General features: G+C 31.7%; 1 long non-coding RNA gene across 1 annotated transcript; it reads left to right on the forward strand.

Annotated features, from left to right (window-relative positions):
* The first annotated feature begins 6,450 nt into the window (after nt 1-6,450).
* LOC114278111 (uncharacterized) lies at nt 6,451-7,890 on the forward strand. The gene is made up of 2 exons (XR_014362976.1): nt 6,451-6,591; nt 6,845-7,890. It is a non-coding gene; the product is annotated as an uncharacterized LOC114278111 (long non-coding RNA).
* The last annotated feature ends 17,400 nt before the right edge of the window (nt 7,891-25,290 follow it).

Here is a 25,290-nt window from a genome sequence, read left to right on the forward strand (position 1 = left end):
TAAACAGTTTTTGAGCCATTACTCAGAAAAGAAATGTTGAAATATCGATATAGGTTCCATCACCTCAGAATGCCGAGGTAATAGAACCTAGGGAGCAGTTGTGGGGATATGTTTTCTGAATACCAACACGTGGCATGGTGACGCCGACGTGTCAGCCGAGGTGCCACGTGTCGTGGTAGTTAGGCCGAGATGATCTCGGAGTTGCCGAGGTTATCTCCGAAGATATCGGAATCCGAGATAAGCGAATAAGGGACAAGAGTCCTAAGACGAAGAGGGGACTTAACCAAGATAAGGATAAAGCTCTTAGGGAGTTTATCTTTATCTCTTAAGGAGTCCAAAGTAAGCACTGAATTGGAGTTCATAGAAGTCATACTTCTAAGAGGACTTGGATTGAATATATTATAAAAGAGAGGCACCCCCGTGGGTCTAAGGTACGCAATTTATGTTTTGAGTATTAAGTTTAGCACTTGATTATCTTTGAGAGATATACTGATTTGATCGTCGGAGTGCCCCCGGGTGGAAGAACCACCGCCGGAGCCTTTTCTTTCTGTTACAGGTTACTGATGCCATCTATTCTGCCTGTACTCTCTTGTTGATCACTAAGCAGGCAGTGTAGTCAGATTTTCACTCACACAATTCGTAATGGAGAGAGGTTGTAATGGGAGTAAATCAGTCATAATAATGTACAAAAGTGTAGATTACGATCTCAACTTCTAAAATTTGACAATTAAGAGACATCTCAACTCTGAACATCATTTTATAAGGAATTGATTAATATGAAATTTTTTTTAGGGATATATTACTAATTTTCTCTTCTTTTTTTTATTTAATAAATTTTTAAAGATTTTTTTCACAAATTTTATATTTTTTTTAATTATATCGAGATGAAGTGAATCTAAAAATTATGTAAAAAAAATGATCAAAGTATGAACGACAATTCACTAAAAATAAAAACAAATATGAACTAAAAATTTAGAAAATTATTTTTGAAAACTCCAAATAAAAATATTTTATTTGGTATTTTATTTTATTTGGTATTAAAAATATTTTACGAATTATTTTGGTATTTTATTTTTCTTACTTTTGTTCAAGTATTCAATTTTTTAAAAATTAAATATTTAAGATATTTCTTATTTTTTATTATACATGAAATTCTTTATTACAAAAAATTATATTTAATTTAAATTATATTTTAATATTAATTATATTAAATTTTTTATTATACACGTAATGTAATTATAGTTATATACCATATGTATGAACAGTTCAAAAAAGATATTAAAAAAAATCAATATACTTAATCTATTAATTTTTTCTTATTCCAATCATAGTGTACTCATATTTAATTTTAAAACTAAGTTATTTATTTTTTGTTAATTAATATGAGAGTAATTACAAATATAATAAATATTATATCGTTAAACAAATCACTTCCCACAAACAACCAGTATTAATTACATATAACCCAATAATGGGGGATAAATAAATTATCATAAAAGATATCAAACTTCTCTAGACAGGAGTTAAACTCGCAATCTTAGATCACAAAAAGGATTTCACAAACACTAGACCAAATGCCCTATTTTCTTAAAAATAAATTTGGATATCTTCCATTTCTACATAATTTTATTTTTTAAATGAACAAAAAAGAAAGTTAACTAATTAGAATCGCTTTTAATTTTATATTAATAATTCTCTTTCCAATCTATCTATTGTTTTCAATATAAATATAAGTGTTTATTTTACTATATTATAATTTAATATCATATCTCAAAATAGTTGTGTACATGCTACATTTAGTTTTATTTTGTGATTATAAGTTATTTGAAATAATAATAAAAAAAAATCCATGAAAATTACAATTAAGAACATTCTCCGTTTGGGAAGTGGGTTAGTTTTTTGGCCTTTTCGTTTTTTTGGCTATTTTAACCTGGGGCTAAAAAGCTTGGTTTGGGAAGAATTTTTTTGGCTTTTTTGACTTTTTGGCTTTTTGGTGAGGTGCCTTCGTGATAAATTACCAAACTGCCATTCACATGTGTTTTACATGTCAACTCATTTCTTTTGGTCCTCCACGTCAGAAATAAATTGGACTGAAATTGTTTTGTTTTGTTTTGTTTTGTTTTGTTTTTTCCTTTTTCTTTTGGGTTTGGATTTGGCGTATTTTGATGTTTTTTTTAAAAATTTATTTTTTTGTCATTTTTCTTTTTTTTATACATTAATTAGTTCTTGTTCTTTAATTTACATTTTTTTTTCTTTTTTATTTTTATTGGTATACAATAACTTTTTTTTATTTTTCAAAAATGAGTTTTCATGTGTTTTATTTATTTCTAAATTACATCGCGAATGGTAATTTATGTTTTTATGTTTTTTTTAAAATATTTTTGAATGAGGTGTATTTTTTTCGTTATTTTTTTTAATTTACGTTTTTGTCATTTTTTTAATTTGTACACATTAATGTTTTCATTTTTTTTTTGTGGGATTAGGCGTATTTTTATGGTTTTTTTTTAATTTATGTTTTTGTCATTTTTCTTTTTGTATACATTAATTTGTTCTTTTTCTTTAATTTACGTTTTTGTCTTATTTATTTTTATTGGTATACAATAATTTGTTTTTATTTTTCAAAAATGGGTTTTCATGTGTTTTATTTATTTGTAAATTACGTGGCAAATGGTAATTTCTGTTTTTATTTTATTTATTTTTGGATGAGGCGTATTTTTCTGATACTTTTTTTTTCATTTACGTTATTGTCATTTTTTTTATTTGTATACATTATTTTTTTTTTATTTTTCAAAAATGGGTTTTCATGTGTTTTATTTTTTTTAAAATTACATGGCAAATGCTAATTTCTGTTTTTAATTTTTTTTTTGTAGATGAGGCGTATTTTTGTGGTTCTTTTTTTTAATTTACGTTTTGTCATTTTTTTCTATTTATATACATTAATTTGTTTTTATTTGTAGTTTTTCATGTGGGGGTAGTTTGGTAAATTTACCTTGAAGTGGGTTGTTGCCAGTCAGTTGTAGTGGCTTTTGTCTCCATTTGGCTACTTTAGCCTTTTTTGTCCCTTAGTGGCTATTTTAGCCCCAATTTGCATTGCCAAACAGAGGCTTAGACATTTTGTTTGGGGAATTAAAGTTCATCAAAACTTCATTAGAAATCCAAGTTTTCACATTTGTACGAAGAAAACTATATTTGTCAAAATCATTATACCATTAACTATACCAAATCTTTTGAATAACATGAAACTATGTTAGAATTTTATACCTTAAGTAATCTAGAGATAAAAATATTTGGAGCAAATGGCACTTCTTTGATAAAATTAAATCTAGTAAAATTTAAAATTTTAATTTTAATTTTAATTTTCATAGAAATGTTTTCAAAATATTATTATCTACATTTAATATATATATATATATATAATTTGGTGGAATTTAGGCAATATGCCTATGTGTTGGTTTAATTTATTAAGACAAAATATTTAAATCATTATGAGTTTGCTTTTATTCTTTATTTATTTATTTATTTTTGAACTATAGTTTGCTTTTATTCTTAAAAATACTAATTATTGTTTCATTGGAGATAAATAGCAATAGTATAAATGAAGTATTTATTCTTGCTTACGTATAATTTTTTTGTAAATTGATTATATTTAAATATACATTAACGAAGTCCAAACATATTAATTTGCATGATACTAATTTTGTCACAAATGGTTAAACTCCTTAAGTAAATTTACACAATTAATTTTTTTATCATATGTTTTGTATAACTAAACATTGTTCGATTAAAAATTTGATGTATTTATAATTTGATTATGCTTATACATTTTTTTTTCCACAAAAAAATAGTAATTGTGATACTTGCCTAGAAGATGTCTAACTATTTTGTATTTAAAGTAATGAAAAGAATAATGCTTGGGACCCCCTTTTGGGGGTCACCCCCTCACCCCCCCCTTTGCCATGTGGCAAGGGGTGATTGGTGGAGCAGGAAAAAAAAGAAAAAAAGAAAAAGAAAAGGTAACCAATGAGAGAGAGAGGGGGTCAAAGGGGGTGGGGGAAAAGGGGGGATAAATCATTACTCTTATGAAAATTTTGATTACATGAAGTTTTTCTATTGTTGAAATTTAAATTAAGGTTTATGTATCATTAAAGATTTTTGAAAAGAACAAATTTAAAAAACTTAAAAATGTACATAACTTATTATGTTATTTAAAACAAAACAATACCAAATTAGAAAGAATCAATATTTTAATATTGATGAACTAGCATATCATCCGTGCTATGCATGAAATAAAATAACTTACTATCTTTTAAATAAGATACAAATTATTTACATTCAATCAATCTTTCTTTCTTTTTTATATATATATTTTACTACTCATAAGTAAATAGGTGAATTATACTAATAGTCTCTGTTATTTTGGAATTTGTGTCACTTTGGTCCATAATTTTTCAATTGTAATACATTTGACCTTAAATTTTGAATATTGTTCCAAATAAGGACAATCAAAGACGTTTCATTTGCAAACTGTCCATTTCAATGGCAAAATAATTTGTATCTTATTTAAATAAGATACAGATTATTTATATTCAATCTTTCTTTTTTTTTTTCTTTTTCTTTTTTTTTACTGCTCATAAGTAAAAGGGCAAATTACACTAATCGTCTCTGTAGTTTGGAACTTGTGTCACTTTAGTCCCTGATTTTTCAATTGTGATATATTTGATAATGAATTTTGAATCTTATTCCAAACAAGGATAATTTAACAAGGACAATCAACGATGTTTCCATTGTAAACAATCCATTTCAATGGCAAAATTGTAATACAATTTATTTTGTATTAGTTAACTTATATGTTGTTTGAAATGTAATGGCTTTTTTTTTTAATGAATAATGTTGGAATTTTCTTGATTTTAAAATTCTGTTTGGTTGAGTTTCATAATCTATTTTCAAATTTTTTTTCTAAGAAACTAAAAATTAAATTAGTGAAAAAAATTAAAAACACATTATTTTTTATATAATTTTATTTTTTGGGAGGGTAGAAATAATTTTTTGTATATTTATTTTCATTAAATTAGTTTATATTTTTTAAAAAAATTAAATATAGCGACAATTTTGATATCATTATTAAACTAATCCATTAAATCAAAAAATCCAAAATTAAAAATATTCCAGATATTAAACATATTGATTACACATTGAAAGCCTAATAACCATCCATGACATATTAACCGTATTTGTTAACAACAAATATAACCATTTATTACATGATACCATTCAAAAAATCGACAAAAACAACCATTCATTACATGATCATTATTCAAACACATATTAAAATTAATTTGGTAAAAAAATATTAAAAAAAATGTAAAAAAGTTATTATTTTTATATAATTTTATCTTTGATTGGTAGAAATAATTTTTAAAAATTCAAAAATATTTTTTTGACATTTATTTTTGTCAAACTAGGTTATTTTTTTATTAAACTGACGACTTTGCCCTTAGAATGAAGCAACAGTGTTTTCAATTGTCCTCATTTAGAATGAGATTCAAAATTTCGGATCAAATATATCACAATTAAAAGGTCAGTGGTCAAAATAACACAAACTCCAAGCTACAGGAACTGCTAATAATTCACTCTAAGTAAAACATCAAATATAAATTTATGAGTTGTATATTAATTACTTCTTCTCTCCATCCAAACAAAGTCACTAATCAATATGTGTTTTTAAATTTTTTTTTTTTTTTTTAAACAAAGCGCAAACCCTGATGCAAAAATATACACACACCAAGTTATGACCCTCTCCATTCCAAAAGTTCTGTCATACAAATAAGACCTGTCCACACTTAAATAACACTACAATTGACACACATTCATATACAAATACCTATAAACACAACAGCTAATAAAATTAACATAAATTTAATACGTACTTGCCCACTGTTCATTGCAGGATATGGAGAATCAAGTTCTTGAAATGAATGTTTCAAGAATCAACTGAATCATCACCAGTATATATAAACTTAACATTTCTACTTCAAGCCTATCAATCAATTTTTCATAATGAATTGCTTATTAGTATTTTTTTTTTTTGTTTACGAAAATCTTAACTGTTGATTCTCAACAATTAAGCACCTATTTACTGGCCATACAATGGCTGCCCTCGTTTTGTCAAACCTCCAACAGCGGGTGTGCACATCCAATCCCCAAACAGTTCAAAAAACACGGACTGTGGGGGAGGGATTCTCAAGAAGAGTCCGGATCGTCTGCCGTGGTAATCTCCAAACAGTTTAAAATACATAGACTGTGGGGGAGGAATTCTCAAAAAGAGTCTGGATCGTCTACTGTGGTTTCCTGCAATGACTCCTGCAGCGGGCTAAAACGACGTCGTTTTGATTTTTTTTTTTTTGTGCCTCCTTTTGCTTTTGAGCCTCTTTTCCTTCTCTCTTACTCTCAAATCAGAGATGAAGACGCCCTCCTCCTCCTACTCTTCTTCTTCTTCTTCCCTGAAATCAACCGCCTTCACTCTTCCTACAGAGATAGAGGAGCAACAATCATACAATTGGTGGATTCAACCCAGCACCATCACCAAAATTTGTAAAATTATCTACACCTCTTCCTCTGTTATCCAAGATTGAACTCACTTTAATTGGTGGATTCATTCGAAAGTCTTTTCAGGTGTCTAATATTTGTTTATTTCCATCTAATTTGTATGTATATACAAGTAGGGAATGCTGTTGCATTTCCAGTATCCATGGTATTACTTGAGATTGAACTCACTTTAATTGGTGGATTCATTCAAAAGTCTTTTCAGGTGTCTAATATTTGTTTATTTCCATCTAATTTGTAGGTATATACAAGTAGGGAATGCTGTTGCATTTCCAGTATCCATGGCATTGGGAAGTATATTGGCAAAGGGAAGCCAAGGAGTCTCAAATAATGAACCCTTGACAACAACTGATCTGAAATTCCCCGAGTCTCGCACAATTGTCTGCGTGAAGAGCATTGGATTAATTAACCATTCTTAAAGTGAGTTCAATCTTGGCAAAATTATCTACCCCTCTTAAAGTAATGTTGAACCAGATCTGAATTTCATTCAAAAGAAATATCAAAATTGCAGATACGAACACTGTTGGAGCAATTCAAGATCAGATCCGAACCAAACTTAAGCCAATCAAACTCATATCAGTACAAATCAAACCACTTCGAACACAAATTTGAGAGATTCAGACCAAAAGAGGGCCTCAATCAAACCTTCTGAACACATATGAAGGAATCGAACCAATTTGATCAAAAAGAAGGCTTCACTCTAGCCTTTCGAACACAAATACGAAGGCAGCGATCCAATCGAACCAGATCTGAGGGGCTTCAGAAATCCCTCCCACACTAATCAAGCACAGATTCAAAGTATTTTGGAGCATTCAACACACAGAAGGAAGCTAATTGAACTCTAAAAATCATTCGCGATGCTCGTTCAACATTCAATCTGAGAGCGATTTCCATTTCAGCAAGCAGATTGAAGTTCTTATTGAAATTCACACAAAAAATTGTTCAATTACGGTTCGAAATGTTTGAGAGAGAGAGGAGGAGGAGGAGGCTGAGGAACTTAACAGTTTCTTCATCTTCGTCTCTCTGATTTGAGAGCTTAGAGAGAAGGAAAAGAGGCTCAAAAGCAAAAGGAGAAGAAAAAAAAAAAAAGTCGAAAAAACGACGTCGCCGCAGGAGCCACCGCAGAAAATCGAGAATCCCCCCAGTCTGTGTGGGCGTTTGGAAGTAAGTTTTTATGTAGATTTTTTTACTTGTAGGATATTGTTGGAGAAATTTTTTTTGACGTTTGAGAAGATAATTGGGTTTTTTTTGTTGTTGAATGTGATGTTCGTAAGATAAAAAGTGAAACGATTATAGAGTTTGATGTGATATTTTGTTTTGATTTATTTTTTTAATTTTACAAAAAAATTATCTTTTAATAAAAAAAATAAAAAAAAACTCAAAAAAATTGTTGTCAAACACCGCCGTGTATTTTAAACTATTTGGGGATTGGATGTGCACACCTGCTGTTGGGGGTTTGACAAAACGAGGGCGGCCATTGTATGGCCAGGAAATAGGTGCTTAATTGTTGAGAATCAACAGTTAAGATTTTCGTAAGCAAAAAGAAAACTAATAAGCAATTCATTGCGAAAAATTGATTGATAGGCTTGAAGTTAAGGCTTGAAGTAGAAATGTAAAGCTTATATATACTGGTGATGATTCAGTTGATTCTTGAAACATTCATTTTATGTTCAAGATAGTTTCGGACAAAACTCTTGCATGAATCAATTAATTAATTTATTCATTCCTTTCGTGCTCCCATCCAATTTGGATCGTAGTGCATTCCTGTGGTGCCTCTTTCTGGAGCAAAATTTTTCATTAAAAAAAATAAAATAAAGGCCTCGTTTGGGAAGTGGCTATTTTAGTAGACTATTTAATTTTTGACTATTTTAGTAGGCTATTTTAGTTTTTGTGTTTAGAAAGTTGAGATGAATTTTATTTGAGTTGTTGTATTGAAAAATGTGTTGAAATGATATTTGAAATTAGAATGACAAATTTGCCTCTAAAAATATATTTTTTTAAATTGTTGTCAAGGGATAAAACCGTAAGTTACCATTGATGGAACAAATTTTGTAGCTGACAGTGTAGGCGCTGTACAGTCCTTTTTTTTTTTTTTTAAAAAAGCTTGCAAAAGTGACTTTTTGACTAAAATTTTTTTTTAGGCTATAATAGCCGCCCAAACCACTTCCCAAACAGCCCCAAAATAAAAAACTAAGAGAGAAGAAGAAAGAAGGCACCACCGGTGCCACTCTCTGGCGACCTACACCACCGCGACCCCCACTCTCCGGCGCCACTCTCCGACCCCCATAGCACCACCGTCTCAAATCCACCCCCCTCCTTGCTCTTCCTCATCTTCTTGTTCTTCTTCCAATCGAGGAGGTTAGGTTTCGCATGGGCTGCGACGGCGGCGGAAGCTACGGAGTAGGACCGGTGAAAACCCTAGATCTTGATCGAGATCGAGAGAGTGAAGGGTGCTCGCTGAATGGGGTTGATTGGAGCTTGTAGGGGTTGGGGTAGAGAAGGCCGGAGGGCGCCGGCTGTGGGGGTAGCGGTGGTGGGTGGTCGGATTGAAAAGGCCGCCGGAAAGGCTCGCGCCGATGGGTTTGGTATTTTTGAGAGAGAAATGAAGAAGAAGAAGAAGAAGATGGAGGAGGTGGGTTGCGGTGGCGATGACGGGAAGGTGATGGCGCCGGTCGGTGGAGGGAGGGGCGAGGGAGGGGTCGCGGTGGGGTGGATTTCCGGAGAGTGGTGCCTGTGGTCCCTCCTTTCTTCTTCTTCTCTCTCAATTTATTTATTTGTTTATTTTATTTTATTTTAGTTTAAAATCTTGCCTCCAAATGATGAGTTTTTTTTTTAATATTCCAAAAAAAGAAACTATGACTCACTTTTTAAATTATTTGGAAAATTAACCTGCTTTTCAAATCGCATTTTGAAAATGCGATTTTGAAATTAAAATTACATTTTTAACATGTAATTTCACCTTAAAATCGCACGTTGAAAATGCGATTTCAATTGAAATCGCATGTTGAACATGCAAATTCATCACCATATCATCATTTTCAACTTGAGATTTTAAGGTGAAATTGCATGTTTAAAATGCAATTTCAATTTTAAAATTGTATTTTGAAAATCCGATTTCAAAAATTAAGTTAATTTCTTAAATAGTTTGAAAAATGAGTCAAATCTCTAATTAATTTTTTTTTTTTTGGAATATTTAAAAAAAAAAACTCTCGAAACGATGGGACTTGGGGTGCGCGGTGCGTGCCATCAAACAGGTGAAGCTTGTTCCCATTATATTCTAATGATTCGAATAAGATTTTAAACTAATCGAATTGAGTTGTGTTTTAGTATATTTAGATTTATTTATTAAAATTTTAATGAATTTGAATTTGAATTTAAATTTGATAAAAATTTAACAAATTGAACTCGAGTTGAGTTGATTTAGATTTGAATCGAGCTCAAATTTATTCACAAGTCTTAGCGAGTTAAAAAATTTATAAATTTATACTTACGGATGAGACGATAGTTATAATTAAAATTTTAATTATACAATTATATATACAACATATAAATATACTAAAAAAAACGTCAATAATATTTTATTAAAGTAATAATATCTATCACCACTATTATATAAATGTATTATTTATAGTTAGTTATTATTTACATTTATATTTTTTAAATATTAGTAGTTGGGCACGTGTATTGCATATGGTATGTGATTTTTCATCAATTATAAGTACTGTAATTATGCGAGTCTCTTAAATTGGTATGTAATATGTATACAAAATATGTAGACTTCTATGGGTAAATTAATCTATATCCAACATACAACTAAGTAAGAAATGAATACATATTCGACTAAAGAATTTAAATGATAAATAAGAAATTTTATAAGCATAAATATTAATTTATATCTAGATTGTTGAGCTCACAATCTTATCTTAAATAATAAATAACAAACAAGTCATTTAAATATATAGTATTATACAAAAAAAATTGCTATCAATTTCTTATTTCAATTTTTCATAATTTGTACATGCAATACAATTGAAGATATAAATTAATTACACAATTTTTTTTTCATAATTCATCTCACAATACAAATTTATTGAACTCACTATTGAATATTATTTACATACTATTGGTGTAAGAATGTATTAATATCAATATGTGATTTATTTTTATATATCAAAGTTGTTGAGTTTTGTTTCCTATGCTATGAATACCTTACATGATGAAAAATATAATATTAGTCATAAGTATATTTTCATTTACGTAGAAAATGTGGAATAGTCTTTTTAAGAAAATGGAATGATATTATAACTTAATATTTCAATTGTATAAGAATTTCATAACTGTTTTCACAATATTTATAGATCCATACTTATAAGTGTTTGTAGGGTCACTTTCATGAAACTGTCAAGTTACATAATTATTATGTTATCTGTAAGTAATTAGTATATGACAAAAATTGATCCGAACTTTTTATTTAATATACTTACTTTCTGCATCATTGAATTACTGCGATAATGTTTGGCTCCCATTTGATTTTTTTTCCTTATAATTTGACTAAATGAGTCACATTTTCTTAAACTTCACAATAGATAAGACAATTCTTCCTTCAACTCGTATAACTTCTTGGAAAGCATATTGCAATAGATCTTCTATAGTTTTTGTTTCACTATTTTTTTATTTTTCTTCTTGCTCACTATTATAACTCATTATAATAAAAATATTTTCATGAATAAGAGTTTGAGGCGATATCATATTATTATGAATTTCAAAATTCATTTTCTCTCAATAATGTGACTTGTAATAATGTGACTTTTTCTATGAGGGGAAAAAAGTACAATTATTGTCATGATGAAGGTATTTTGCAAAGTTTTGCTTTGTTATTGAAAGTGTTTGTTGTAGACACTTATTTATATGACATGTATGTATCTATATATTGAACATAAACTGATAGGAGAACAATACACAATTTTACAGTTTTTTCCTAACAAATATAACTATATTACTAAAGAGATACATATTAGAAAATTAATTTCACCACTTGGTTTGATGTAAATGTTTGGTTATAGTTTTCAAAAATTGATTCGACACCTACTTTTGCAGACATGTATACCTGGTCATCCCCCCAGACGTCCCCCGGCCGTCCAGTCGGTGGACCAGAACAATGTTCTTTTTATTTTTTATTTTATTTTAAATAAAAAATATTTTCCAATTTTTTTTAAATTTTTTTTTATGAGCTTTGAATAGAATTTTGGGTTGTGTGTTTAGTTATGAGTTGTAAGTTTTTGAATTAAATATCATATGTCACATCATTTATTTCAAACTCAATTCAAAACTCTTTTCAAAACTTATAACCAAACAAATTTTTCACACTCAAATTATAATTCTAAAACTCACAAACTCAAAATACAACTCTATTATCAAATTATAATTCCAAAACTTTACCAAACGCTGCCAAAGTATCCGATGGTAATATAACATTACAGATTGATAATGTATTAATACAGTAACATATATATATATATATATATATATACATTTATATATATTTTTATATTTATATATGTATGCATTGACATATATAAGATACACAAAAATAATATGTGAAATCTTTCACAACAATATAATATGGGTAACAATGAGAAGTTAATTATTCATAATTAAATAGTTGATCATAATGTAAATGTTTAGTATTATATTTTTGTGTGTATGCACTATTTTTTAATTAGATTATTAAATTCACATAAAAATTTAAAGAAATTTGTGAATAATTGTGTAAATTAGAGATTAGCGAAGAAAGATTTAAAAAAAGAAGAAGAGAAATTCATAGTGTTTGGTTTGTTTTTTTATAGGTTTATTTTTTGATAAATCATTTTTCTAAGTATTTTATTCTATCTAACTCATATTTTTTTTGAATGTTCCATTAAGTCTGGCTTAATGTAATATGACCAAATCATATTTTCTAATTTTTGCACATATTTCTATTTTGAAACTAATACATAACAATAGTTCATCATTTTACAGAGAAAATCTCACCTTCATTCTAAAGAGAAAATCTTTTACTAGTCTATGGAGAAAGTCTTTTCCTTATTCTAAGGAGAAAATCACTCTCATGTTTCATAAAGAAAATCTCAAATTATGAACTTTGAACCTTTTTATAATTTGAAAATTTTAAAAATAAGGTAATAAAAAATCTGAATGAAAATCAAAATACAATGTGAATGTTCAAAGTAAACAACAAACATACAACTAACTTTTGAAAAAATAAAACACATACTAAAGTATAATGTGAATGTTCGCAATAAACAACAAACATACAACTAACCTTCAAAAAAATAAAATTCATACCAAAATACAATGTGAATGTTCACAATTTATAATTAACATACAACTAGCTTTAAAAAAATAACTCATACCAATGTAAACATTTACACTACAATGTGAAAACATAAAACAAAATTGAAAAGAGTGAAAATCGACTATTTCAGTTGTTTAATGATAACAAAAATGATTGTTCAACTAATAAAGCATAGTAACAAAAATAACAAACATATAATTAACGTTCGAAAAAATAAAACTTATACCAAAATACAACGTGAATGTTCACAATTTACAATTAATATAATTTTTTTTTTAAAAAAAAAATCAAACCATGTGAACATTCGCACTGCAATGTGAAAACATAAGATAAAATTAAAAAAAATAAAAATCGACTATTTCGATTGTTCAATGGTAACAAAAATGATTGTTCAATCAACAGGCATAGTAAAAAAAACAAAACAAAATATAACTAATTTTTGAAAAAACTTAAAAAAAATAAATACCAAAATACAATGTGAATGTTCACAATTAACATACAACTAACATTAAAAAAACTAAATTCATATCAATGTGAACATTCACAATGCAATTTGAAACAAAATTGGAAGGAAAAAAAATGACTATTTCAATTATTTATCTATATTTTAACACTTATTTCCCAAACTTTCAAATAATGTGAAATGTATATATTCACACTGATTGACAAAAAAATAGAAATAATGGCAACAATAGAATTAGAAATCCAAAAAAAAAACTCAATCACTCTAAAAACAAAAAAATATCACCCACATCCTCATCTTTATCATCATCTTTATCATTAACAATCTATGCAATTTCACTATTCCACCAAACCAAATCAAACCAAACTCACCTTTGAAGAATATGTTTGTAACAAAATTGATTGAACATAAATAGAGTTTTGACTTACAATAATAGAGAAACATAGAGATTCAAACACAGAGCAACAATGGACGAACACAGAATTTCGAACACAAAGTGACAATGGACGAACACAAAACTTCACCGCAACAATGGAGGAACATGATATTATTTCACCACCATATATAAACTAGAGTTTCTAAGCCCTACCAAATAGAGAGTTTCGAAACCCTAGCACAATGAAACAATGCCACAAATGTGAATGAAACTGATCAAAAAGAAAAACGTGAATAATGGTAACTACCAAAATAGAGGTAGCAATAAAAAGAAATTTTGTATATTATTTTTCTATATAATACATATCAACAATAGACATAAGGGTATAATAGTCCAATAAACAATATAAATCAGAAAAAAATGACCTCTTGGAATAAAAAGTAAGGGTGCTTGTGGCTCAGTTTTGAATGGTTCAGTTTGCGGTTTGGACCCGTTCATATATGTGCAGTTTGGGAGAATTTGAACTGGCAATCGGCCACAATGTGGGTTGTAGTTTGTGCAGATAGGGTTCACGGATGTATGGGTGGTTGCGGGCGGTTTGCGGATTGGACTTTTTTTTAAAAAAAAATTATTTTTGGGCCTTTTTTTTTTCCCCCCGCTTTGTAAATATTTATTTTGGGTCATTTTCTCCCATTTTCTAAAAACGTCAACATTAATAATTAATGAATTAAAACTTATAAAATTAAAAACAAAACCAAATCAAATTCCTAACACAAGCAAATCGTTCAAAATCCTAAACTTTTAAATAAAATCATGAACTAATACAAGCACATCTTTCAAAATCCTAAACTAAATTATCAAAATCATTCACTACCCAACAATACAATTAAAGTAAAATCTTTCAAAATCCTAAACTTACCTAAAAGTAATTCTTCATTAACTTTTACATTCATTTAAAATACAATAATAAAATAACAGTAAATTGTTGTCAAACTTTATCCAATTCAAGCCTATTAAATAAAATAAAAACATTTGCAAACTCGCAAACTTTATCATGAATCACATCCAACTTTCAAAAATTCCAATTCCATGCATATGTTTGATGAACCCTATACAAAAACCAACTGAAAAATATATAATTTAATCTTCGATATTCATAATTCCTTTGACAAAAAAAAAAAAGTGTAAAAGAATAAAGTAATGAAAAGATAAACAAATGTGTATATATTGCACCTTAATATAGTAAGAAAATGTGTTGAGTATATGAAAAATTTATCAATGAGCAAATGGATATATTCCAAGTTCAAAAAAAAGTTTAAGTGCGGGCGAGTTCTTGCGTGTGCAGGTAAAACCCGCAATAATGTCATATTCCAAACCACATATGCCCGTATTGTGTCTACGAAATCGGCAATTTATATGCAGATTGGTTCGAGTTGGGTAGGTTGAGCGATTCGAATAACCCTATACACAGCCTAAATAAAAGTATAAATACATGAGACTAATTAGGTTATAATTTTTCTTGGTGGACTTATTGGGTTAGAACACCTCTAAATGAGATTTATCAATAAAACTTTTGTTTTGAATTTTTAAATTTTCATGTTTTTTTGTCTTTGACACTATTTTTTTAATAACCCTTTTATTTTATTTTTTTAGATTCACTTAATTTAATACTTTTTTATTTTTTAATTTTACTTTTAGATTTAGATTCACTTAATACACTTAGAAAATAATTTGTTGGGTATTCTTTTTGAAAAAAATATATATTAATATTAAATAATAATAGTTAAAAAATATAATAATAAAAAATAATACATGTTTGAATTTATAATTTTTTTACCAATATTTTACTTTTTTAATTCTATTTAGATTATTAGATATTAGATTTTCATGTAAAAGTATAATTTAAATATAAAATATGAAGAAATTTTAGTATCTTTAATCACCAAAACTAAAAAAATATGAAAAAAAAATCAAAGACTGAAAAACAAATTTAAAAAATAAACCAATGAAAGTGATTTTTATTTAGAATTTTGATATCACATCTTAATTATTAAAGTACAATATAAAATATTACAATTAATAAAATAAAATATAATATAAACAAAAATTCTTTTATTTTGTTATTTTTACACTAAAGGCCAAAACACTAACAAGATTTAAGCCACTAAAAAGGTAAATGGTGTACCAAATAATATGATTTATTTTAGTCTTGACTTATTTGTTAGCTTATAATCTACGAAGAGCTATATATTTCATTACTTGGTGAGAAGTAGAGGTGGACGTGGGTCGGTTGTGGCTACGGGACCTCCATCATCCGTTCGCTAGATTGGCGGATTGGAGAAAATTAATCCGCATCCGTCCGCCAATCCGGCAGATGTGGATTGAGAGGATTGGCGGATGGATGCGAATCGATTTGACGGTTTAAAATTTTATAAATTTTTAACATAATTCAACTTGTGTACTTCCTTTTTTAAATATATATATATATATATATATATATATTACAGTCATTGACTAAAAAAAGTATTGTAATCACTGCATGCCTCATCTAAAAAAAGAAAGTTTGAAACTTTAGAATATTATAATCACCGCATACCTCATCCACCTATTACAATCACAACATACCTCATCCACATAAAATATTACAATCTGTGCTTCTTAAAATATAAAAACAATTCAAACCACTAAAATTATGAACAAAGCAGTAGTACAGATTGTATGCCTCTGTATTGTAAATCTATATCTGTTTTTGAAAAAAAAAATCAGCTAGTATATATCATCTTTTTTATTTATTATTTTTAAAGTTAGATTTAAAAACCAAAAAATATATTCAAGTTGAAAACTCTTTTTTAACCGAACATATTCAATAGAATATTTGAACTCTTTCTCAATTGAAAATACAAACAGAATATCTAAACAAATTGAAGATACAAAGTTTTACAAATTACTAGGGGTGTCCGCGGTTTGGCGGTTCGGTTGCGGGCAAATGAACCTCAAATCCGCCATCCGTTCAAAACTAGACGGATTAGAAAAAATTAATCCGCAACTGTCCACTCGTCATCACGCATCCGTCCAAAATGCGGCGGATCGGTTCGATTCGATCAGTTTGGGAGGATCGGTATATTCGCTGCTCACCCCTGGTGAGGAGTACTATTCCTTTTTTTATTTATTATTTTTTTACAAAAAATAATTTCATATGTGAGATCCACTGTTCCCTCACATTCAACAATTAGGTAATATTTTGGTAAGGTTGAAATAAAAAATATAAAAGTGGTGAACAACAATTCCAAGGAAAGTAATATAGAAGAAAAACAAATAAAAATAATGAACTACCACATCTCTCATTGACTACGGAGTGTTTTAGGAAGATGGTTCAAAACTAATTTTTTGACTTTTTTTGATTTTTTTATGTAAAAAATATGAGAGATAATGTAACTCAAAATATGTTAAAAGTTAGCTTTTGACTTTTAACCAACTTGCCAAATTGGCCCTACATCATGCTCTAGATTGGCCTCGTTTGGAAATAGACTATTTTAATAATTTTTTGACTTCTTACAAAAAAATATATAAAAAAATAAAAAGAATGCTAGAAAAAGGGGCACTTGACACGAAACAATATGCGACGATTTAAGTGCCATTGCAAAAGCTTGCTTTTTGCGACGGTTTAAGTGCTATCACGAAATTTATTGTTTTTGCGATGGAAAAAGTTAGCCCGTGGCAAAAAATAAGGTTATATGCGACGGAAAGTTAAACATGGCAAAAAATTTTTGGTTTTAATTTTTTTTCTTTTTTGCAACGCTCTTTTGGCAATCCGTCGCAAAATTTGATTTTTTTCTCTTTCATTCGTGACGGGCCTTAATATCGTCACAAATAGTAATTCCTAAATTCGCGCCAAAACCCCCTCTCACTCTCTCTCTTTCCCGATATTCCCAAATTCTCTGTTATCTCTTCGAATAATAATAATAAAAAAAATCCTTCAATATTGTACCCTAATCTCACTGCTCTCTCCCTCTCTCTCACCCAGTCGTCACTCTAGCGGCAACAACAACATCTAGGTAACCCTCTTTTTTCCTCTTGCTCTTGCTCGTGCAGACCTTCCTTCTCACCCAGTCATCACTCTGTCTCTCGCTCTTGCTTGCGCAGCGGCAACAACAGTGTCTATAGCAGTGCCAACAACAGCATCTGTAGCACCATCTCTCTTGTAGCGGCAACAACAGCGTTACTCTAGTTCTCCCTCCGGCATCCAAGTACAGCCTTCCTTTGCTTTCCTCTGCTCTCCTCTGGTCTTCTACTGTCTGTTTTTCCCTGCTCATCAGTTCATTGAAACTCTTTTGATTAAGAATAAAACAATTCATCACAATAACAATCAAGAATTTCATCATTGATTTTTTGTTGGTGTGTGTTTGATTTGTGCGAAAATTGGATGTGTGTATCTATATATATATATATATATATATTTATATTATATTATATGTGTGATTCTTGATCAAACTCACAACTCAAAGATGTGGTTAACCCCTAATTTGTGTAGAATAGTGGGGTATTTTCATTCGGGTGCGCGCCAATTCTCCTGAACAAAAAGACTGAGTTACGTTAATTCAATGACGAGTTCACAAATTATTTCAAAAACTGTGATAGTTGATTCTAATTTGATAAACTAAACTAAAACTAAAATTAAAATTAAATTAAACAAAATTAAAGTGTTATTCAAGGGTTGAAAGGAATCTAGGGCTTTAAACCTTCCCTAATTTTGATTGACCTATATTAGCATTGACAATCAATTAATTAATAGAGTGCCGCTATGTAGCTCGAAATGTGATGGCTCGAAATGGCTCGAATTTAGTTTTGTACTCAAATTGCTGCTACTATGCAATACACCCAAACTTTTCATTTCAAAAAAAAAGAAAAAAAAGAAAAAAAGAATAGAGTAGAGAGTAGAGAGAGAGGAGCACCGTGTCTTCGTAAAACCTAGCGGAACCTTTTTTGTGTTCCGCCGCTGCTGCTGTTTGATCGGAGTGGAAAATGAGGAGCTTTGTGTGCCGCTGCTTGATCGGAGTCTTCACTGACTTAAGATATTTTATTTCCCCTTGTGTCATTGCTCTTCTATTGCTCTATCCATTGTGGCTGCCATGGCTGGTAGCTACTGTTAAAGCTGGTACTATCATCAAACTAATTAAGATGATGGTGAAAACTTGAGTTACCCTCCAAAAAAAATTAGCACATTGAGCATTATTTGAGCCTTTGATTCTGATCTGTCCATGGCAACTGATGGTGAAAACTGTGGCCACTGTCGCCACTGCATAAGATTAGCACATTAATGGTGAAAAATTAGCACATGACCATTATTAGCACACTGATGGTGAAAACTGTGATTGTGAAAAATTAGCACATGACCATTATTAGCACGTTGATGGTGAAAAATTAGCACACTGATGATGAAAAATTAGCACATGACCATTATTTCTGATCTGTCCATGACCACTGCGTAAGATGATGGTGATTACTTGAGCCTTTGTTTCATATTCATTCTTTACTATTATTTATAAAAAAAAAAGCACCAGTTTTTTCTGCTATGGTGAACTGATTCCAATTTTTTTTTTTTTTTTTTAATGAAAACAACTTTTTTAGGAAACATCAAACAGTTAAGTGTTCAATTTTTCAAATACTTTTTTTGCACAAAAATTAAAATCAGTAGAGAGAGAGGCGAGTGTGATGAGAGTATTTCAATCCTTTTTTTGTTTCGAATATAGTAGAAGAGAGGAGGAGAGGAAAGCCAAAGACAAAACAAAACAAAAGAAATAGAGAGGAGAGAGAAAACTATAGTTTCAAGCCATTCGAGCCCAATGGTTTTGAGCTACGGAGCATTTTCGTAATTAATATAACCATGACCCAAGCCCAATGATGTCATCAAGAGAACTACTGTAATGTTAAACAATTTGATAAAGCAATTTACACGGTACTTTTCAGTCTTTGATCTCTTGTGCACACAATTACACGTACATAACTTAACAACCATAACAATCTTATCTCAACAGAAAATATAATCTAATGCTTATCTAAATAATAATCGTATATTTAAAATTATAGAAATTAAATATATTAAAAAAAATAATCCCAATTCAATAAATATTGCCTCAAATTCATATAATTGTCATATTAATAATCAATTCCAAGATTGAATACAAAAATCAATGTTACTTAGCTACGGTTCATTTATATTTATTAATTCATAAAATAAATGACTAAGAAGAATCCACAATCTTTTTTGAAATCTCCACATTTGAAGCTCTTGAAATCTCTTCTCCTTACTCCGTATATGTATATGTATATATATTGTGCAATTGAGATTTTTTGGCAATAGTTTAGCTTATCTCTATTTTTTCTTTTCATTTTTAACATGAAACACTCAAACTCACACCACAACACTGACAATAGACAACACTAATTATCAATTACATGGCATATATATAAAATATATAACTTTTTTAAGTACATATTTGTCACAGTTTTGATTTTTAAAAAATCACAATATTGATTTTAGTTACCTGAAAAGCCATCTTATTTACCACTAGAAAATATGCATGTTTTTTCTTTGAGCTTGTCAGATGTGGACCAATCTAGATAATGTAGGTTCTAGGATTAGCAGCTGCACATAATTACCCTTTTGTCATTGTCCCTATTTCATTGAACACTCTCTGTATTTTATCTGAATTCAATTATAAGCAGAGACTTGGAGAATAAGCTGGCAAATTCTGACTGGTGAAGTCAGAGCTAGATGCCTTTTACTTCATGGAAAGGTCATCACAATGAGATTCTGTAGTGACTTGGTATTGTTATACCAATAGCTTGCTAGAGTGGTCGTATTTCTAATAAAGTTAGTCAGAAATACTTGTAAACTTATAATAGTGCTGTGAACTGTCAATAGAGAAATTAAAATCACAATCAAATAATTGGTTACAGTTCATCATAAAATTGCATATTTGGGAAGTTATATACTTCTTATCACATTTTCTTATTGTTTTTCCATGTTGGGGGTCAACCCTTGAAAATATGTTAGGAGGAGTTGTAGAACAGTCTGCTTTGCTGAGTGGTATACTGTCCTTGTGTTTGTGTGAGTGGATGATGGTGATTTTATGAGCATTAGTAATTTAATGGCACAATGGTGTTGTGAGTTTTCTTATGGGGAGTTAATGGAGTTAAATTGAATGTTTGGTGTTGGACACATGGCAGTAGAGAGACACTGGGACAGGAAAATGGAACACGAAATTGGGACAGGTGATCCCGTGCCATATTAGAAGACTAAATACTATATTTACAATTAAAACTATCAATATGAGATAAGGGGTTGGTAAGAATGAAAGGAGTTTGTTTTGTGTAGTGGGCATCAGTTGAATGAAAGGAGTTTGTTTTGTGAGATAACAAATTTTTATATCTGTAATTATGAATGAATCACATCTATATATTTTATATTGAGAACTTTCTATGTTTTTGTGTGTGTGTGTGTGTGTGTGTGTGTGGTGAAAGTGAGTTATAACCACCAACCAATGTGAATCACCATCTCTTTTCAAATATAATTTTTTAAACGGCTATAGCGATCCCAGGTTTACCCTTGTTGTATAGTGATCCGGACATGTGTCCGTGGATGTTGGTAGTTGTTTATTATCTTGTTTGCATCCTTTCTTACTTTGTATTTGAGTTATAGGATGTGTTGAGCGGGTTTGTTACAGGTTGGTTGAGTTTAGAAACCAAAACTAGTTGCCCAGATTTTTGGCCTGTACGCTCGAGCGGAGGTGTTGGCGCTCGAGCGTAGATTACACCCATTCAGTATTTTCCTGTGCAGTGTTGTACGCTCGAGCGTGGTATTGGCCGCTCGAGCGGAGTTGTCTGAGTGCCGCTCGAGCGTAAGGTTGGGAGCTCGAGCGGAGGCCTGGTTCTGCAAAAGTGCTGGGCGAGTGCATTCTGCGCTCGAGCGGGAGGTTGGCCGCTCGAGCGGAAGTCTGTGAGTGGCCGCTCGAGCGGGGTGTTTTACGCTCGAGCGGAGACCTGGGTTAAAGTCCCGAATTTGTGACTCTTTAAATCACTTTTTCACTTTCTCTTCTCTCTCTTACTTTTCCAAAATCACCATTGTTGAGCCTCTCACTCTAGACTCTACCTTCTCTCTAGGTTTTGATCTAGTAGGAGTGATTTACTCACCTTTGGCCTTTACAAAAAAGTTGTTGATCGTCGAGGGCTTCATTTTAATCTGAAAATCTCGGGTTTTGGAGCACGTTGGGTTTTGTCGTCTTCTCCTTTGGGACTCCGAATTTGAGGTAGGGATAACCTACTCCTCTCTATGGGTTTTGTCTTTAAATTTTGGTATTTTGAGATGTTGGGCTTGGTTTGGTAATTTTGTGAAAGTTTGGGGCTTTTGTGTAATTTTACAAAAGTTGGGGTTTTATTCATAATAAACCTAGATGCATGTTTGGCATAGAAAAATGGAATGATTGTTGAATCATTGATGAAAATGGGACCTAAGGGTTGAAATGGTAATTATGGAAAATGGCCTAATTACATTGTTTAATTAATTGGGATAATTAATTGGTGAGAAATGAGGAAATGAAATGTTGATTGAATATCCATTTGTGCATTTATTTTCTGTTTTAGAAATAACTGCTTTGGGCTATCGGTGGAGGATAGTCGAGATTGTTGTAGACAATGCATGATGATTAGGTAAACGGAAACTAATCAATGGAATGTGTCATGGAACTTGACGGTTGATAGAATACATTAATTGTGTGTATTGTGTAATTGTATATAGAACCAATGTGTTTATATACGTTATGTGTAGAGGAGGAGATAGGGGATGTACTCCGCGATTTAGGGGAAGATAGGGGATGTACCTCTAAACCGGATAGGTATTGGGAGGAGATAGGGGATGAACTCCGTAGACAGAGCTCATATGCTTGTCTAGAGAAGTGAAGATAGAGCTCATATGCTTATCTTTGTGAAGTGTGGATACAGCTTGTATGCTTATCTGTGGATATTGTTGATATACATATCTGTTGAGAATGTGGATATAGCTTTTATGCTTATCTGAATGTGAGATATAGTTTTTATACATATCTGTGGAAATGATGATAGAGCTAGCATGCTTATCTGTTGAAAAAGGGAAAATGAAAAGTAATTGGGACTTGTAAGTCGTTGACATAAATATGTAATTTATGTGATTGTATCAGTGTTGACCAACTATCAATTGCTAATGTTTTAGTCATTGTCCATGGTTGGTTTAGTGTATTTCTACTGGGCTGTGGCTCACCCTATATGGGAATATCATTTTCAGGTACAGGAAGCATGCCACCTCCAAGGACATAGCTTGGGAGGCTAGAGGCGGACATAGTGTAGTTGTTTTACTTTTGATGTATTACATGTAACTTCAAGCCAAGGGCTTAATGTGTAAACGAGTTAGTACTCTTTTGTTGAAACCAAGTGTTAACTTGGAAAGCTGTAAGCCCGTAGGGCATTTTGTTTTGATGTTAACATGTAATACTTATGTAATGAAACTCAATGAAATAAAAGAATGTGGTTAGTTTATATGTAAATGCTTGTCTTATCTGATGGGTTTAATGTTATTATTTTGAGGGCGTTACAACTTGGTATCAGAGCGTACCGGGTTCGAATACTTTGGGTACGTGGGAAGTGATTAGGATCACAATGGGTTTGTCTCGCTTGATAGAGACGTAGATGTAGTACCATATGCTATGTGTTTATTTGATAACATGCTTATGTGACTATGTGGGTATGGGATTTAATTTCTAGGATGTTGATTGGATCCTTGAGTTTCTGGGAGTCTTGTTGGAAAAGCACTTGATCAACGCTGTTTCTAACCGGAACTCTAGTAACGCCTCGGGACTATCATTATCCGGAAATGAAGTTCGTAAGTGCTTATATGTTTATGTGCTTATGTGGAGTGAATTACAGTTGTCCATGCATTAGGACGTGAGTGTTTAGTTTCGGCACACTTATGAATGTGCTAACGTTCTGTGTTGCCTTTATTAGGATGTCAGGACGAGGAAGAGGTGCTAGGCGTGGTAGACCTGCGAGGCAGGAAGTACCGTTACAGGGTGAGATTCCGGCAGTGCAGGAGGGAGTTGGGCAGGCCAATGTGGCCGAGCCAGTAGGTCAGCAGGCTATGGGTGCCTTGGCCAGAGAGATAGCAGGAGCTTTGGGTATTCTTAGAGCTGGGAATCAGGCAGCTGAGACAGGGCCTTCCTTCTTGAAGAGGGAGTTCTTCCGGTGTAATCCGGACGAGTTTATCGGGGATCCTAAAGAGCCGCTTAAGGCAGATGAATGGCTCGAACAGACAACGAAGACGTTTGAGATGCTTGGCATCGAGGATGGAGCACTGAAAGTGACCTTGGCATCCTTCCAACTGAAGGGAGATGCGGGTCAATGGTGGAAGTACGAGAAAGCTCGTGTTGGTGGTACTTAGGAGGCGTTTGTGAATGCTTTTCAGGAGAGGTTTTTATCAGCAGCAGCTAGGGAAAAGCTGAGGGATCAGTTTAGCCGGCTTAATCAGCAGGGCTTGTCAGTGGCCGAGTTTGAGGCTACTTTTACCAGTCTGTCTAGGTTTGCACCTGAACTGGTGGCGTCTGAGGAACGCCGTTGCTATGAGTTTGAGCGGAAGTTGAGGCGGGGCCTCAAGTTGAGAATTGGTGGGTCTTATATTCGAGAGTATAGACACCTAGTGGACGCTGCAGCTCATATGGAGCTTATGATGCAGGAGGAGGATGAGGGTCAGAGAGGCTCCAAGAGGAGCCAGGATAGTCAGAGTGATGGCAGGAGACAGAAGGGTTATAACCCTCAGCAGTCGCAGGGTGGTGTTGCTAGATCGACCTTCCCAGTGCCGAGTGCAGGCTTCGGGAGAGGTGGTCAGGGGGATTTCACCTGTTACAAGTGTGGCCAGCTGGGTCACAAGGTATCTGTTTGCCCGCAGAAGGGTGGGGGTCAGAAAGCTGCTTCTTCTTCAGCTAGACCGCAGAGTCAGAGTTTGGGCAAGGGGAAGCTCTTGACTTGTTATCAGTGTGGACAACCTGGGCACATGAAGAGGTTTTGCCCACAGTTGAGTGCCACTTCGGGAGCGTCTGGTTCTAGGCAGACGCAGGGTTTTCAGCCAGCTCAGTCTGTGCAGGCCTCGAGGGCCAATCCGGGAGCTTCGTCATCCCAGTCTGTGCAGCAGTCTTTTGCTCCGAGAGGTGAGCAGGTAGACCAGGGGCCTACGGGGCGCGTGTATGCTGTTACCGCGCAGGATTTAGTACCGGCTCCATCAGTAGTGAGAGGTACTTTTCTGTTTTGCAACTCAGTTGCTAATGTGTTGATAGACACGGGTGCATCTCATTCTTTTGTATCTGCTGCATTTGCATCTGTTTTGGAATTGGAGTTAGCACAGTTAGCATCTCCTATTTGTGTGGTATCGCCTTTGGGTGGTGAGTTGATTCTGAAACAGGGTGTTAGAGGATG

Source organism: Camellia sinensis, chromosome 3 (assembly GCF_055761805.1).
Source record: "Camellia sinensis isolate YWXY chromosome 3, ASM5576180v1, whole genome shotgun sequence".
Lineage (NCBI taxonomy): Eukaryota > Viridiplantae > Streptophyta > Magnoliopsida > Ericales > Theaceae > Camellia > Camellia sinensis.